Raw genomic sequence first — 15,684 nt, 5'->3', positions numbered from 1 at the left:
AAACACAAACCTCAACAGGAATAACCAATAGCATTTTAGTGCCATTAAATCCCAAACACTGTACAGCACATATGTCCATACACATGTTCCACTACATTGGAAAAGCTACTGATTGTTTATCTGAAATTCACATTTACCTGTGTATCCTGTGTTTCATTTGCTAATCCAGAAACTCTGTTTACTTACTTTTCTCTTTCTGCCTCACTCAGGACTGCCTTCCAGTCCCAGGGAGCTTTGTCCATGTTTTGTGCTGACTGAAATATTTAGCCTGTGGCCACTTCTGTGTTTTCTCTATTACATCTATTACATCTTTCCTTCCATTATTTTCTTTTTTTATTTTAAAGATTTATTTATTTATTTGAAAGTCAGAGTTACACAGAGAGAGGAGAAGCAGAGAGAGAGAGAGAGAGAGAAGTCTTCCATCCGATGGATCACTCCCCAGTTGGCCTCAATGGCTGGAGCTGCGCTGATCCGAAGCCAGGAGCCAGGAGCTTCTTCCAGGTCTCCCATGTGGGTTCAGGGGCCCAACCACTTGGGCCATTTTCCTAGGCCATAGCAGAAAGGTGGATCTGAAGTGGAGCAGCTGGGGTTTGAACTGGAGCCCATATTGGATTGTGGCACAACGTTGGCCCCAGTATAACATACTTAACCATTGGTTTGACAGAGCTATAAAACAAAAAAAGTTACAAAAACTATATTTGCAGCAAAAATGATGCACACAGACATTTCTTCCTTTTCTTTCTTTTTTCTCTCTTTGTTTTTTGTTTGTTCTTTAAATTTTTAGCTTTCACATATAATGGAGAACATATGGTATTTCTCTTTCTGGGTCAGGCTTACTTCACTCAACATGATGTCCTTCAGTTACATCCATCTTGCTGCAAATGGTAGAATTTTATTCTTTTTTAATAGCTGAATAATATCCCACTGTGTATGTATACCACATTTTCTTTACCCATTGATCTGATGATAGACACCTTGGTTGGCTCCAAGGTGAACAGTGCTGCTATAAGCATGATGCAAGTATCTCTTTGATACAGTGTGTTCAATTCTTTTTAGTATATACTCAGTAGTGTGAATGCTGGATCATACGGCAAGTATATTTCTAGTTTTTAAAGAAATCTCCACACCTTTTTCCACAGTGGCTGTAGTAATTCACATTCCCACAAACAGTGTGACAGTGTGCTCCTTTCTCCACATCCTTGGCAGCATTTGGTACTCTCTGTGTTTTGAATTTTAACCATTCTTATAGGGGTGAGTTGATATCTCATTGTGGGTTTGATTTGCATTTCCCTGATGGCTAATGATGTTGAGAATTTTTAAATTTATTTGTTGGCCATTTGTATTTCTCCTTTTGAGAACTGTCTATTGAGGTAATTTGTTCATGTCTTAACTGGATTTTTTGAGTTTTGTTGTTGTTGAGTTTTAAAAGTTGCTGATATATTCAAGATAGTAATCCTTTGTCAGATGGGTGGTTTGAAAATATTTTTTTCCAATTCTGTTGGATGTCCCTCCACTCTGCGATCATTTCCTTTGTTGTGCAACAGCTTGTGAGTTTGACACAGTCCCATTTGTTCAGCTCTGCTTTTGTTGCCTGTGGTTTGGTGGTCCTTTCCCAGAAGCCATACTCTACCCTGATGACTGGGAGTGTTTCCCTTAGATTTTCTTCCAGCAACTTCATAATGTCAGGTCTTAAATTTAAATCTTTGATTCATCTTGAGTTGATTTTTGTTGGATTGAGTTGAAGTATCTTATTTCATTCTTCTACATATACACATCCAGTTTTGCCAGCACCATTTGTTAAAGAGATTATCCTTACTCTACTGTATGGTCTGAGCACTTTTGTGAAAAATCATTGACTTAATTTCTGTGCTTTCTATTCTGTTCCTTCGATCTATATACCAGTTTTTGTGCCACTACCAAGCTCTTTTAATTACTGTAGCTTTGTAGTATGCTTTGAAATCAGGTATTGTGATACCTCCAGCTTGGTTTTTCTTGCTCAGTATCACTTTGGCTAGTCCGGGTCTTTTGTGATTCCATATGAATTTTAAGATTTTTTTTTAACATTGTAAGGAATGCCATTGATATTTTGATAGGGATTACTTTAAATCTGTAAATCGCTTTAGGTATTATAGACATTTTGATGAATTGATTCCTCTGATCCATGAGCAAGGAATATCTTTCCATTTTCTTGTGTCCTTGATGAGTTCTTTCATAAATGTTTGATAATTTTCATTGTACACGTCTTTCACTTCTTTGGTTACATTTTGGGGGCCGGTGCTGTGGTGTACTATGTTAAGCTTTCACCTGTGGCACCAGGTTATCATGAGCTGCCAAGGCTATGGAAGCCTCTTGAATCCACAAACTCTGTCAGTATTTAGACAGGGCCATAGACAAAGTGGAAATTCTCTCCTCCCTTCAGAGACAGGTCAGGTACCTCCTTCTTTGATGGTCCCTTCTTTCCACTGGAATCTCACTCACAGAGATCTTTCATATAGGCTTTTTTTTTTTTGCCACAGAGTCTTGGTTTTCCATGTCTGAAATGCTCTCATGGGCTTTTTAGCTGGATCTGAATGCCCTAAGGGCTAATTCTAAGGCCAGAGTTCTGTTTAGGGTATTTGTCATTCTATGAGTCTGCTATGTGGCCTGCTTCCCATGTTGGCTCATTCTCTCCTTTTTAATTCTTTCTATTGTTATTAACAGACACTTGGTATTATTTATATGATCCATTTGACAATTATTCCTGTCTTTATGATCAGTTACGTACTTAAAATGATTGCTTTATATATCAAGATGGCATTAGTACCTGCCAACTTAATGGGATTTGGGAGTCCCATGGCAAGTTTTTAGCTTTCCCCTTAGAGGTAAGTTCATGGGAACATGTGCTGAACTGTACATCTCCTCCCTCTCTTATTCCCACTCTTATTTTTACAGGGATCAATTTTCAATTGGATTTAAACACTTAAGAATTATTCCGTGTTAAGTAAAGAGTTCAACCAATGGTATTAAGTAAAAAAGAAAATAATAAAAAGCATAAAATAATAAGCTGTTCCTTGACAGTCAGGACAAGGGCTGATCAAGTCATTGCTTTTCATAGTGTCAATTTCAGTTCAACAGGTTTCCTTTTAGGTGCTCAGTTAGTTGTCACAGATCAGGGAGAACATATGATATTTGTCCCTCTGGGACAGGCTTATTTCACTCAGCATGTTTTTCAGATTCCTCCATTTTGCTGCAAATGACTAGATTTCATTTTTTTTTTTACTGCTGTGTAGTATTCTATAGAGTACATATCCCTTAATTTTTTTTATCCAGCCTTCTGTTGGGTATTTAGGTTGATTTCGTATCTTTGCTATTGAGAATAGAGCTGCAATAATCATGGGGTACAGATAACTTTACATGTGCTGATTTCATTTCATTTGGGTAAATTCTGAGGAGTGGGATGGCTGGGTCATGTGGTAGGGCTATATTCAGATTTCTGATATATCTCCAAACTGTCTTCCATAGTGGCTTTACCAGTTTGCATTCCCACCACAGTGGATTAAGGTACCTTTTTCCCCACATCCTCACCAGCATTTGTTGTTTGTTGATTTCAGTATGAGAGCCATTCAAACCAGGGAGGGGTGGAACCTCATTGTGGTTTTGATTTGCATTTCCCTGATGGCTAGTTATCTTGAACATTTTTTTTCATGTGTCTATTGGCCATTTGGGTTTCCTCTTCTGAAAAATGTCTATTGAGGTCCTTGGCCCCTCTCTTAAGTGGGTTGTTTGTTTTGTTGTTGTGGAGTTTCTTGGTATCTTTGTAGATTCTGGTTATTAATCCTTTATCAATTGCATAGTTTGCAAATAATTGCTCCCATTCTGTCAGTTGCCTCTTCACTTTTCTGTTTTTTTTTTTTTTTTTTTTGCCATGCAGAAACTTCTCAATTTATTGTAATCACAGTTGTTAATTTTGGCTTTGGCTGCCTATGCCTCTGAGGTCTTTTCCAAGAAATTTTTTGCCTGTGCCAATATCTTTCAGGGTTTCTCCCATGCTCTCTAATAATTTGGTGGTGTTGAGTCATAGATTTAGATCTTTAATCTATGTTGAATGGATTTTTGTGTAAGGTGTAAAGCAGGGGTCTTGCTTCATACTTATGCATGTGGAAATCCGGTTTTCCCAGCACCATTTGTTAAATAGACTGTTCTTCCTCCAGGAATTGGTTTTAGCTCCTTAATCAAATATTAGTTGATTGTAGATGCTTGGATTGATTTCTGGTGTTTCTATTCTGTTCCATTGGTCTATCCATCTGTTTTTGTACCATTACCATGCTGTTTTGATTATAACTGCCCTGTAGTATGTATCAAAATCTGGTATTGTGATGCCTCTGGCTTTGCTTTTGTTGTATAAGATTACTTTAGCTATTCAAGGTCTCCAGTGCCTCCATATGAAGTTCAGCATCATTTTTTTTAGATCTTAGAAGAATGTCTTTGGTATTTTGATTGGTATCTCACTGATATTGTAAATTGCTTTCAGAAGAATGGACATTTTGATGATATGATTCTTCCCATATATGAGCATAGGAGATTTTTCCATTTTTTGGTATCCTCTTCTATTTCTAAGATTTTGTAATTCTCATCGTAGAGATCTTTGACATCCTTGGTTAAGTTTATTCCAAGGTATTTGATTGTTTTTGTAGCTATTGTGAATGGGATTAGAAATTCTTTCTCTGCCATGGCATTGCCTGTGTATACAAAGGCTGTTGATTTTTGTGTATTGACTTTATATCCTGCAACTTTTCCAAACTCTTCTATGAGTTCCAATAGTCTGTTAGTGGAGTTCTTTGGATCTCCTATATTTAGACTCATGTCTTCTGCAAATAGGGATGGTTTGACTTTATCCTTCCCAATTTGTATCCCTCTGATTCATTTTTCTTGCCTAATAGCTCTGGCTAAAACTTCCATGACTGTATTGAATAGCAATGGTAAGAGTGGGCATCTGTGTCTGGTATTGGATCTCAGTGGAAATGTTTCCAACTTTTCCCCATTCAATAGAATGATGGCTGTGGGCTTGTCATAAATTCCCTTGATTGTGTTGAGGAATGTTCCTTCTATACCCAATTTGCTTAGAATTTTCATCATGAAAGGGTGTTGTATTTTATCAAATGCTTTCTCTGCATCTATTGAGATAATCATATGGTGTTTGTTCAGGAGTTTGTTAATGTGGTGTATCACATTGATTGATATGAGAATGCTGAACCATCCCTGCATACCAGGGATAAATCTCACTTGCTCTGGGTGATGATCTTTCTGATGTATTGTTTAATTCGATTTACCAGAATTTTGTTGAGGATTTTTGCATCTATATTCATCAGGAAATTGGTCTGTAATTCTCTTTCTCTGTTGCGTTTTCTCAGGTTTACGAATTAAGGTGATGCTGGCTTCATAGAAAGAATTTGGGAGGATTCCCTCTCTTTGAATTATTTTGAATAATTTGAGAAGAATTGGAATTAGTTCTTCTTTAATTGTCTGGTAGAATTCAACAGTGAATCCATCCAGTCCTGGGCTTTTCTTTGTTGGAAAAGTCTTTATTACTGATTCAATTTCTGTCTTGGTTATGGGTCTGTTTAGTTTTTTTATGTCTTCATGGCTCAATTTAGGTAGGTTGTATGTGTCCATGAATCTATCCATTTCTGATAGATTTCCCAGTTTGCTGGCATACAACTCTTTGTAGTAATTTCTGATGGCTCTTTTTATTTCTGTGGTGTCTGTTGTTGCATTCCCTTTTTCATCTCTGATTTTATTGATTTTGGTCTTCTCTTTCCTTTTTTTAGTTAGTTGGGCCAATGGTATGTAAATTTTGTTTATTTTTTCAAAAAATCAGGTCTTCATTTTACTGATCTTTAGTAATGTTTTTTGGAATCAATTCTGTTGATTTCTTTTCTAATTTTAATTATTTTTCTTCTCCTACTAGTTTTGAGTCTGGTTTGCTGCAGTTTTTCTAGATCCTTGAAATACATTGATAGCTCATTTATTTGGTGCCTTTCCAATTTCTTGATGTAGGCACCTATTACTATAAACTTTCCTCTTAACACTGTTTTTGCTGTATCCCATAAGTTTTGATATGTTGTGTTGTTATTTTCATTTGCTTCCAGGAAGTTTTTGATTTCTCTTTTGATTTCTTCTATGACCCACTATTCATTCAGGAGCATGTTGTTCAGTCTCCATGTGTTTACATATGCTCTAGGTTTTCCTGAGTTGATAATTTCCAGATTCATTCCACTGTGGTCTGAGAAGATGCCTGGTATGATTTTGATTCTTTTGAATTTGCTGAGACTTGCTTTATGGCCTCGTATGTGGTCAATCCTAGAAAAAGTTCCATGCACTGGTGAATTCAGGGGTAGATGAGGCCTTACCTCACAGAGACCAAGAGCCATAATTTCAATCTTAAATAACTTTAACTCTATGGGTAATATCTTCTTTTGGAAAGTATAAAAATAAGAATCCCAACATTGGAGGGCTTACTCTTGTTCTAAATCCCCATTTGAAATTCTGAGATCTCCCTGTTATTTTATATAGAGGTTGGAGAGCTATTCCTAAATGTCTTATATATTGCCTTCAACATGTCTAGGATAGGCACAGGAATAATCTTCTTTCAGTTTTTACACATTTTACTAGTTAGAAGAACATTGAATTTTATTATTATTTATTGTCCATTTGTGTCTCTTAAAATATTGACAAGGTTCAGTAGATCATTAGAGTTGTTTCCTGGGAGTAATATTGTCCATATATGAATTGATTTTATAATCTGGAAATTTAGGCACAAATTTCAAAGATGTAAGGTTAAATGTTCATGGGCTGGCACAGGGGAGTTAAAATTATATGTGGTAGCCAAGTAAATTAATATTGTTTATTTTTCTCAAGAAAACACTGTTGAGTGTTTAGAATTAATATCTAAGCGTAAAAAAAGTTATATAAATCAATAGTGATGTAATATATTACCTCTCTGTTTTATTGAATTCATTAAAGCATCAATATCCAGCAGAGCTCTTTGTACAGTTGGGGATTGCTTGTTTTACAATTTATAATCAATTCCATATTTTATATGATCCATCTGGTCTCCTAAAAGGCTGTACTGGACTATTAAATGAGGAGGTAGTATTTTCAATTAGTTCTTTCTATTTTAATTCCTGTATTTTTCTGTGATTATTTTACATCCTCCCTTTAGTGTGTGTTGTGGGATAAAATTTATTTTCTTATGCTGAGATAGAGAATTAAGCCACATTTTTTATAATGGCGAGCTTTACTTGCTGTCAGATATGGTTGACTTTATCCAGTATAAAATGCTTAAGACATGTTGCAAGCTATCCATTCCTAAATTTTTATCTATTAGTACTTGTATGGGTATTCTATTATTTCTAAATATAAAATACAGACATGCCCTCAGTTGCCCTAGTTTCCCCTTGAATGGTTTTTAAATGATTTCTCATTTGAAGGGGCCATTCCTTCCAAAAGAATCATTATTACTAGAGAATTTAGAAATCCCCACTTATCCTTTCCATTATAGTCCTCAAGTTGTTTTTCATGAGCTTGCAATCTAGTTTTGAATCTTCTTTGTTGCTTTTGGTTATACTTTGTAGAATTATCTCTAGGTTTCTGAAAGACATTAGATAAATTTGGCCAATAGTTTTTGTTGTTCTGAACTTTTACATTAAAGGAAATGTGAATCAAGCCAAACTCAGGCGGTGGCAGTTAAGTCATCAGTGGGGGCTGCATTCACCTGAAGAGTTGGCTGGGACTGGAGTGCCCACGTCCAGGCTGGTCCACTCCTGTGGCTGTTGGCAGAGCCTCGCTTCCTCTCTGGCAGTTAGCGTCTATCTCATTTCCTTGACATGTCTACTTCTCTATGGGGCCCCTGGGGTGTCTTCATGACATAGCAGCTGACCTCCGCAGAGAAAGTAACCCAAGAGGGATCAAGAGGGAACCTCAATGTCTTTATGACTTAGCACTGGAAGTCATGCTTCTGGAAGAGTGATAGATTGATGAGGTCACTCTGGCCGAGAGAGCAGGTGCAGAAGAATATGGAGGCTGAGAGAAGAAGCCAGGAGGCTCAGAGGATGGGTCAGAGAAGAAGGGGAGTTCCAGGAACGTGGATATCATGACGTCAGCATATGAGTGAGGACTGAGGGGCGAACACCGGATTTGGCAACAGGAGGGCACTGTGGGCCGATGAGAGCCGCTGCCGTGAAGCAGGGAGGCAGAAACCGCAGCAGAGTGAGACAAGGAGAAAAGGGAATGAGGAAGCAGAGAAGGCAACCGGAAGATTCAGAAGCTTCACTCCAAAAAGGGCAGATGTACAGGGCAGCAGGCCGTATCTGAGATCGAAAAAAGAAAGGAAGGTTAAAAAAAGAAAGGAGCCCATTCAGTTTCACTGGCAACTGTGGGAACTCTGAGGCGGCGTGTTCCTCAGCCACCAGGGGTCACTTTGGCCTGGAACGGGCGCCACCTGGTGGTCAGTCTGGAGTTAGTCACATTCAGAAGGCTGGGCAATCAGCAGCGGGACCAGAGGAAAGACCGTTTCTCATCAGTTATAATGCACGCACACTGGGTACACCACAAGACAGCACCAGAAAATACTGAAGGGAAGGCGCGGAAGTGGGACGTTCTCCAGCCCCCGCACCCCAACACTTTCCAGTTTATTCCACTGCCTCTGGCTTCCCCTTCATCCTCTTCACCTTCACCCACTGTGCCCTTGGTGAGGCAGCTACAAGCAGCAAGAATGCCAGCAACCACCAGAATCCAGGAGAGAGGCACGGAGCAGCCTCCCTTTAGAGCCTTCAGTGGGAGCCAACATGGCCGACCTCTGGTCACCAGGTATTGAAGAGCCATAGACAAGACTACCTTGTTGGCAACAGGCTGAGCAAGGCTGACATTCTCCTGGTTGAACTTCTCTACAACGTGGAAGAGCTTGACCCCAGTATGACTGTCAGCTTCCCTCTGCTCTGGGAAGGGCAGCCTTCCCCATGATGCATTCTAATAGTGGATCCTTGGGCTCATGACCTGTGACCTCCAGCCTTCCTCAAGTGTTCACACGTCCTTCCCTGGGTTTCCAGAATGAGGGTGTAGACTCTGGTTGTGAGGCATGAAAAGCAGCTTACTGTAAGAAGATTTCAGGTGATTTGCTATCCAGGATGAATATTTTGTCCTTCGCTCTGAGAAAGACCCAGAAGCTTAATAAAACTCTATGGGTGGGGCTGGTGCTGTGGCATAATGGGTAAAACCACCTCCTGTGGCACCAGCATCCCTTATGGGCACCGGTTCGAGTCACGGTTGTTCCACTTCCTATCCAGCTCTCTGCTATGGCCTGGAGGATGGCCCAAGTTCTTGGGCCCCTGCACCCGCATGAGAGACCAGAGGAGGCTCCTGGCTCCTGGCTTCCGAATGGCACACCTCCGGCAGTTGCAACCAATTGAGGAATGAACCAGTGGATGGAAGACCTATCTCTCTCTCTCTCTCTATCTGCCTCTCCTCTCCCTCTGTGTAACTCTGACTTTCAAATAAATAAATCTTTTTAAAAAAAACTCTATGGGCAGATTTTTCTACTATTTATTCATTTTTGTTACATCAGAAATGGAGATTTCCATAGTTTTTCTTAGAATTAGGAATTCAATAAAAAGGAAGATATATATTATTTTGTCTGTTTTATCTTTTCCAAGAATTTTCTTTTTTTTTAACTTTTATTTAATTAATATAAATTTCCAAAGTACGACTTATGGATTACAATGGCTTCCCCCCCATACCGTCCCTCCCACCCACAACCCTCCCCTTTCCCACTCCCTCTCCCCTTCCATTCACATCAAGATTCATTTTCGATTATCTTAATATACAGACGATCAGCTTAGTATACATTAAGTAAGGATTTCAACAGTTTGCTCCCACACAGAAACATAAAGTGAAAAATAATAGATGATTTTTTTAAATGATGATGAAATCAGATCAGACCTATTGTCATGTTTAATCCCAGTGAGAGTCAAGTTGGGAATTGATAATTTCTTTTTTTTTTTTTTTTACAGAAGATCAGTTTAGTATGCATTAAGTAAAGATTTCAACAGTTTGCACCCCCATAGAAACACAAAGTGAAATATATTGTTTGAGTACTCGTTATAGCATTAAATCTCAATGCACAGCACATTAAGGACAGAGATCCTACATGAGGAGTAAGTGCACAGTGACTCCTCTTGTTGACTTTATCAATTGACACTCCTGTTTATGGCCTCAGTAATCTCCCTATGCTCCAGTCATGAGTTTCCAAGGCTATGGAAGCCCTCTGAGTTCTCCGACTCTTATCTTGTTTAGACAAGGTCATAGTCAAAGTGGAGGTTCTCTCCTCCCTTCAGGGAAAGGTACCTCCTTCTTTGAAGACCTGTTCTTTCCACTGGGATCTCACTCACAGAGATCTTTTGCCAGAGTGTCTTGGCTTTCCATGCCTGAAATACTCTCATGGGCTTTTCAGCCAGATCCGAATGCCTTTAGGGCTGATTCTGAGGCCAGAGTGCTATTTAGGACATCTGCCATTCTATGAGTCTGCTGAGTATCTCACTTCCCATGTTGGATCACTCTCCCCTTTATTTATTCTATCGGTTAGTGTTAGCAGGTACTAGACTTGTTTATGTGCTCCCTTTGATTCTTAGTCCTTTCATTATGATCAATTGTGAACTGAAATTGATCACTTGGATAGTGAGATGGCATTGGTACATGCCACCTTGATGGGATTAAATTGGAATCCCCTGGTATGTTTCTAACTCTACCATTTGGGGCAAGTCAGCTTGAGCATGTCCCAAATTATACATCTATTCCCTCTCTTATTCCCACTCTTATGTTTAACAGGGATCACATTTCAGTTAATTCAAGAATTTTCTTTTAACATCTGTGACACAGGATGTCAAAGAGCCAGGTTTGACTGACAGTTTCAGGCATCCACAGGAAAACTGCTTCTTGTTTGTTTTTGCACTTTCTGATTAATAGCATAACAAAATAATTTTCAGTTTTGGGAAAGCTACTTTATTTCTAATAATAATAAAATTTCTTCTTGTGCATTGCTTAAGGCTGTTGTACCTGTTATGGATTCTTGCATGTTCTAGGAGGTAAAGAAATACCGAAGAATAAAGCAGAAAAACCTATGCTCTCAGGGGGCCCAGCTGTGCCTGTGCCTGTGCACTTGTCTCATCCTCACTCCACTCCTTATCACTCTCAGGGGCACAGACGTGAGTCTCATTCTCAGTTCTCCCAGTGTCACTCAGGCCTGGGCTTCTGATACAGAGACTCTAAATGAGAATCACATGGAATGAATGTGGATGTTGACTCATTTTCCCAGGGCTGTTACTGGGCCAGTGTGCAAGACCGAGGAATGATTTCCTACTTCACCAACAAACTGGGCCCTTCATGGGCATCTCCCCCAGAAATCTGGGCTTTGGCACATGGAGTTCTTGTCTAGAGACAGCTTCCCTGCAGTGGGAGTGGAGGCGAGAGAGCAGACAGGCACACAGTGTGCTGTGACTGAAGCTTCACTCCCTCCCAGTTTCTTCTATACTTAGACCAGAGTGCTTTTTCTAGAATGTAACTCTGAACAGCACTGAGTTTCTTTCCATCCTCTGCTGGGTCTGCATTGCCTTCACAGCATGCCTTCTTGCTCCCTGATCTCCAACTCATTCTACTCCCTGAGCAAGGTGGAGCCTCTTCCCTTCCAGTGTGGACCCAAGTTCTCACCCAGCCATCCCTCTGCATCTGCACTCCCTGCCCCTCATTGCTTTCCAGGGAGTCTTGAGGTCTCTGCTATGGCTTCACACAGCCCTGGGAAACACTGTGCCTCCTCCATTGTCCTGTGAGGTGTATAGTGTGGGTGATGACTTCTGAGACCCCGTGCTTCATCACAAGTTGGTAATGAAATTGTGCCCCAGTCTATACACACCTCAAGGACCTCGGGGTGTGGATCTTGGCTTGGAGAACTCTTTACACAATCCACACACTGCCTTACTCTGTAGTTACTCATCCATTCCCATGAAGGGTAGTGATTCTTGTGCCTCAGATACTATGAACCTTGTCTGGGTAGATGCAAATAACCCAGTTGCAAAGAAATAGTCACCACACAACTGTGGAAATGACGCTGTTGAACATTTGATGAAATGAAGGAAGTATAAAGCATTGACACAGTAGGAGATCGGTGTGCATGTGTTAGAAAAAGAGTCCTTGCTGTTTAGAGGTTAGCACCATTGTTTATAGACAAAGTGCTATTGTGTCTGTTGCTGGCTTCAACACCACCCCATGGTGGTTGAGGGGGAATAGCCTGGAATGGGTAGGAGGTTCTGCCATGGATTGCTACAGACTGGGGGCGGAGACAACTGAGCTGCGATCAGTTGTCTCCTGTGAAGGTCAGAAGACAGAGGGGAAGGACTCCACAGGGCCTTGCTCTTCTGGAAGCTCCAGGCAGGGATCCTCTGAGCCTCTCCAGCTTCTCGTGGCCTTGGCATTCTGTGGCTTCTGAGGCCGTGGCCAAATCACGGTAAGCTCTGCCTCTGTCTTCCACCTCCTCAACGCCCTGCCTGTCTGTGTCTTCCCTTCTTTCTGATGTGAGGACATGTGTCCTTAGATTCAGGGTCTCCCTCGATAATCCACCTGAAATTCCTTAAGGCAATTACCTCTCAAAGGACTCATTTCCCAGAAGAGGTCACATTCACAGGATCCAAGGATTTGGACGTGAGAGCAGACATGAACTTTGAGCCCTCCGTGGTATAGATGGAAAAATATTGATTGACTGCTGAATTAGGGTCATGGAAAATTTGGGTTTTGTTGTAAATTCTCTTGTGTTAGTTATAAGTTTTCCTTAAAAATTTTAAAAGCCCCTAAGATGCCCCCAAAATTACGGGAAATGCATATCATGAAAAAGCATCTCTTTTTTTTAAAAAAATATTGTTATAATATACATTTTCTTTATCTGTTTTTATTTGAAAAGGGAAAGGGAGAGGGGGGTAGGGCTAGGAGTAGGGGGAGAGGGAGAGAATGAGAATGAATCTCCCATCAGCTGGTTCACTGCACAAATGCCCCCAATGGCTATGGATGAAGTCAAAAGTCTGGAGCTCAAGCCAAGTCTCCTGCCTGAGTGGCAGGACCCAGTTACTTGAGCCATAAGCTGCTACCTCCCAGGATGTGCCTTGGCAGGAAGCTGGAATCAGGAATGGAGCTGGCACTGGAGCACATATCATTTGCAGGCATACAGAGTGGCATCTTAATCACTAGGGAAAATACCTGTCCTTAAACTTATCCTTTAGTTCTATTTTTTTCACAATCTTTTTGAGTACCCACGTATCTCGTGTATTGAACTGCTACAATAGCCAATCTTTGTGTGGAACTATGGGAAGTAGAATAAAACAAGATGAAAGTGCTCAGTCTTTGGGAGAAACTGATTTTTTTTTAACTTTTATTTAATGAATATAAATTTCCAAAGTACAGCTTATGGATTACAATGGCTTCCCCCCCGACCCGCAATGACTTCCCTCCCACCCGCAACCCTCCCCTTTCCCGCTCTCTCCCGCCTTCCATTCATATCAAGATTCATTTTCAATTCTCTTTATATACAGAAGATCAGTTTAGTATACATTAAGTAAAGCTTTCAACAGTTTGCACCCACATAGAAACACAAAGTGAAAAATAATGTTTGAGTACTAGTTATAGCATTAAATCACAATGTACAGCACATTTAGGGCAGAGATCCTACATGAGGAGTAAGTGCACAGTGACTCCTGTTGTTGACTTTACAAATTGACACTCCTGTTTATGGCATCAGTAATCTCCCTATGCTCCAGTCATGAGTTGCCAAGGCTATGGAAGCCTTTTGAGTTCACTGACTCTTATCTTATTTAGACAAGGTCATAGTCAAAGTGGAAGTTCTCTCCTCCCTTCAGAGAAAGGCACCTCCCTCTTTGAAGACCTGTTCTTTCCACTGGGATCTCACTCACAGAGATCTTTCATTTAGGTCATTTTTTTTGCCAGAGTGTCTTAGCTTTCCATGCCTAAAATACTCTCATGGGCTTTTCAGCCGGATCCGAATGCCTTTAGGGCTGATTCTGAGGCCAGAGTGCTGTTTAGGACATCCACCATTCTGAGTCTGCTGTGTATCTCACTTCCCATGTTGGATCATTCTCTCCCTTTTTTATTCTATTGGTTAGTATTAGCAGACACTAGTCTTGTTTATGTGATCCCTTTGACTCTTAGTCCTTTCATTATGATCAATTGTGAACTGAAATTGATCACTTGGAATAGTGAGATGGCATTGGTACATGCCACCTTGATGGGATTGAATTGGAATCCCCTGGTATGTTTCTACTCTACTGTTGGGGCAAGTCAGCTTGAGCATTTCCCAAATTGTACATCCCTTCCCTCTCTCATTCCCACTCTTATGTTTAACAGGGATCACTTTTCAGTTAAGTTTCAACACTTAAGAATAACTGTGTATTAATTACAGAATTAAACCAATAGTATTAAGTAGAACAGACAGAAAAAATGCTAAGAGGGATAACATATTAAGTTGTTCATCAACAGTCCGGGCTATGGCTGATCAAGTCACCATTTCTCATAGTGTCCATTTCACTTCAACAGGTTTCCTTTTTGGTGTTCAGTCAGTTGTCACCGATCAGGGAGAACATATGATATTTGTCCCTTTGGGACTGGCTTATTTCACTCAGCATGATGTGTTCCAGATTCCTCCATTTTGTTGCAAATGACCGGATTTCATTGTTTTTTTTTTTTTTTCTGCTGTATAGTATTCTAAAGAGTACATATCCCATAATTTCTTTATCCAGTCTACTGTTTATGGGCATTTAGGTTGGTTCCAGGTCTTAGCTATTGTGAATTGAGCTGCAATAAACATTAAGGTGCAGACCGCTTTTTTGTTTGCCAATTTAATTTCCTTTGGGTAAATTCCAAGGAGTGGGATGGCTGGGTTGAATGGTAGGGTTATATTCAGGTTTCTGAGGAATCTCCAGACTGACTTCCATAGTGGCTTGACCAGAGTAACTGATGTTAAATACATAATGTTAAATATCTGATAGATATTTACCTGATATAAGCATTGCTTATGAATACAGGAATGTTTCAAAACATTGTGTGAAATTCCATAAATATGTAGATTTTATGTGTCAATTAAAAAAGATGTAATTTCAAAGTAATATAAGGGAAGTTAAAATATAGCAAGTATAGTGGTAGCCCCAGGAAGAATGTTCCAGTCAGCACAAGCAGCAGGTGCAAAGACCACAGATTAGTGGGTAAATTTGAGTGTGATAGAGAGGAAAGAGTGTGCAAATAGAGCATCTTGATTAGCAGATGAAATATAGGACTCACAGGTATATATGAATTCAAGGTAAACCATCAATAATTTTCATTATAAACATATTTCACATTCTTACCCTAAAAAATTGTGGATTATTTGTCTGAAGTTCACATTCTCAAGGGTATCCCATGTTTCCTGAAGCAACTCGGTATGTGAAGTGTTTCAGAGAGCCATCAGCCACTCCTCACAGACATTACTTCCAGGCTAACCCACAGGGGAGGTTTTCATCTGGCTTAGGCCTTGCTTGGAAACCTCACAATCAGGCTCTTCAAAAAGTGGTCCCCACTCAGTCACAGAGTAAATTCTATCTTAAGGGTTTTGTTTGAACT

General features: G+C 40.0%; 1 protein-coding gene across 4 annotated transcripts in view; it reads left to right on the top strand.

Moving 5' to 3' along the window:
* The window catches only part of LOC100353681 (glutathione S-transferase alpha I), a 40,043-nt gene that overhangs the window by 4,773 nt on the left and 19,586 nt on the right, over nucleotides 1-15,684 (top strand). For 2 of the 4 annotated variants that reach the window (XM_089333162.1, XM_008263054.5), the window contains exon 1: nucleotides 12,405-12,532. The exons of the other annotated variants lie outside the window; for them this stretch is intronic. The gene's annotated coding sequence lies outside the window, so the exon portion shown is untranslated. Of the gene's footprint in view, nucleotides 1-12,404; nucleotides 12,533-15,684 lie in introns of those variants that run through there. 4 annotated transcript variants of the gene reach the window in all.

This window comes from Oryctolagus cuniculus, chromosome 5 (genome assembly GCF_051225735.1).
Source record: "Oryctolagus cuniculus isolate XC-2025 breed Fujian yellow rabbit chromosome 5, ASM5122573v1, whole genome shotgun sequence".
In the NCBI taxonomy this organism is placed as follows: domain Eukaryota; kingdom Metazoa; phylum Chordata; class Mammalia; order Lagomorpha; family Leporidae; genus Oryctolagus; species Oryctolagus cuniculus.
The sequence above is the reverse complement of the archived record's forward strand: the minus strand, read 5'-3'. Positions and strand labels throughout refer to the sequence as shown.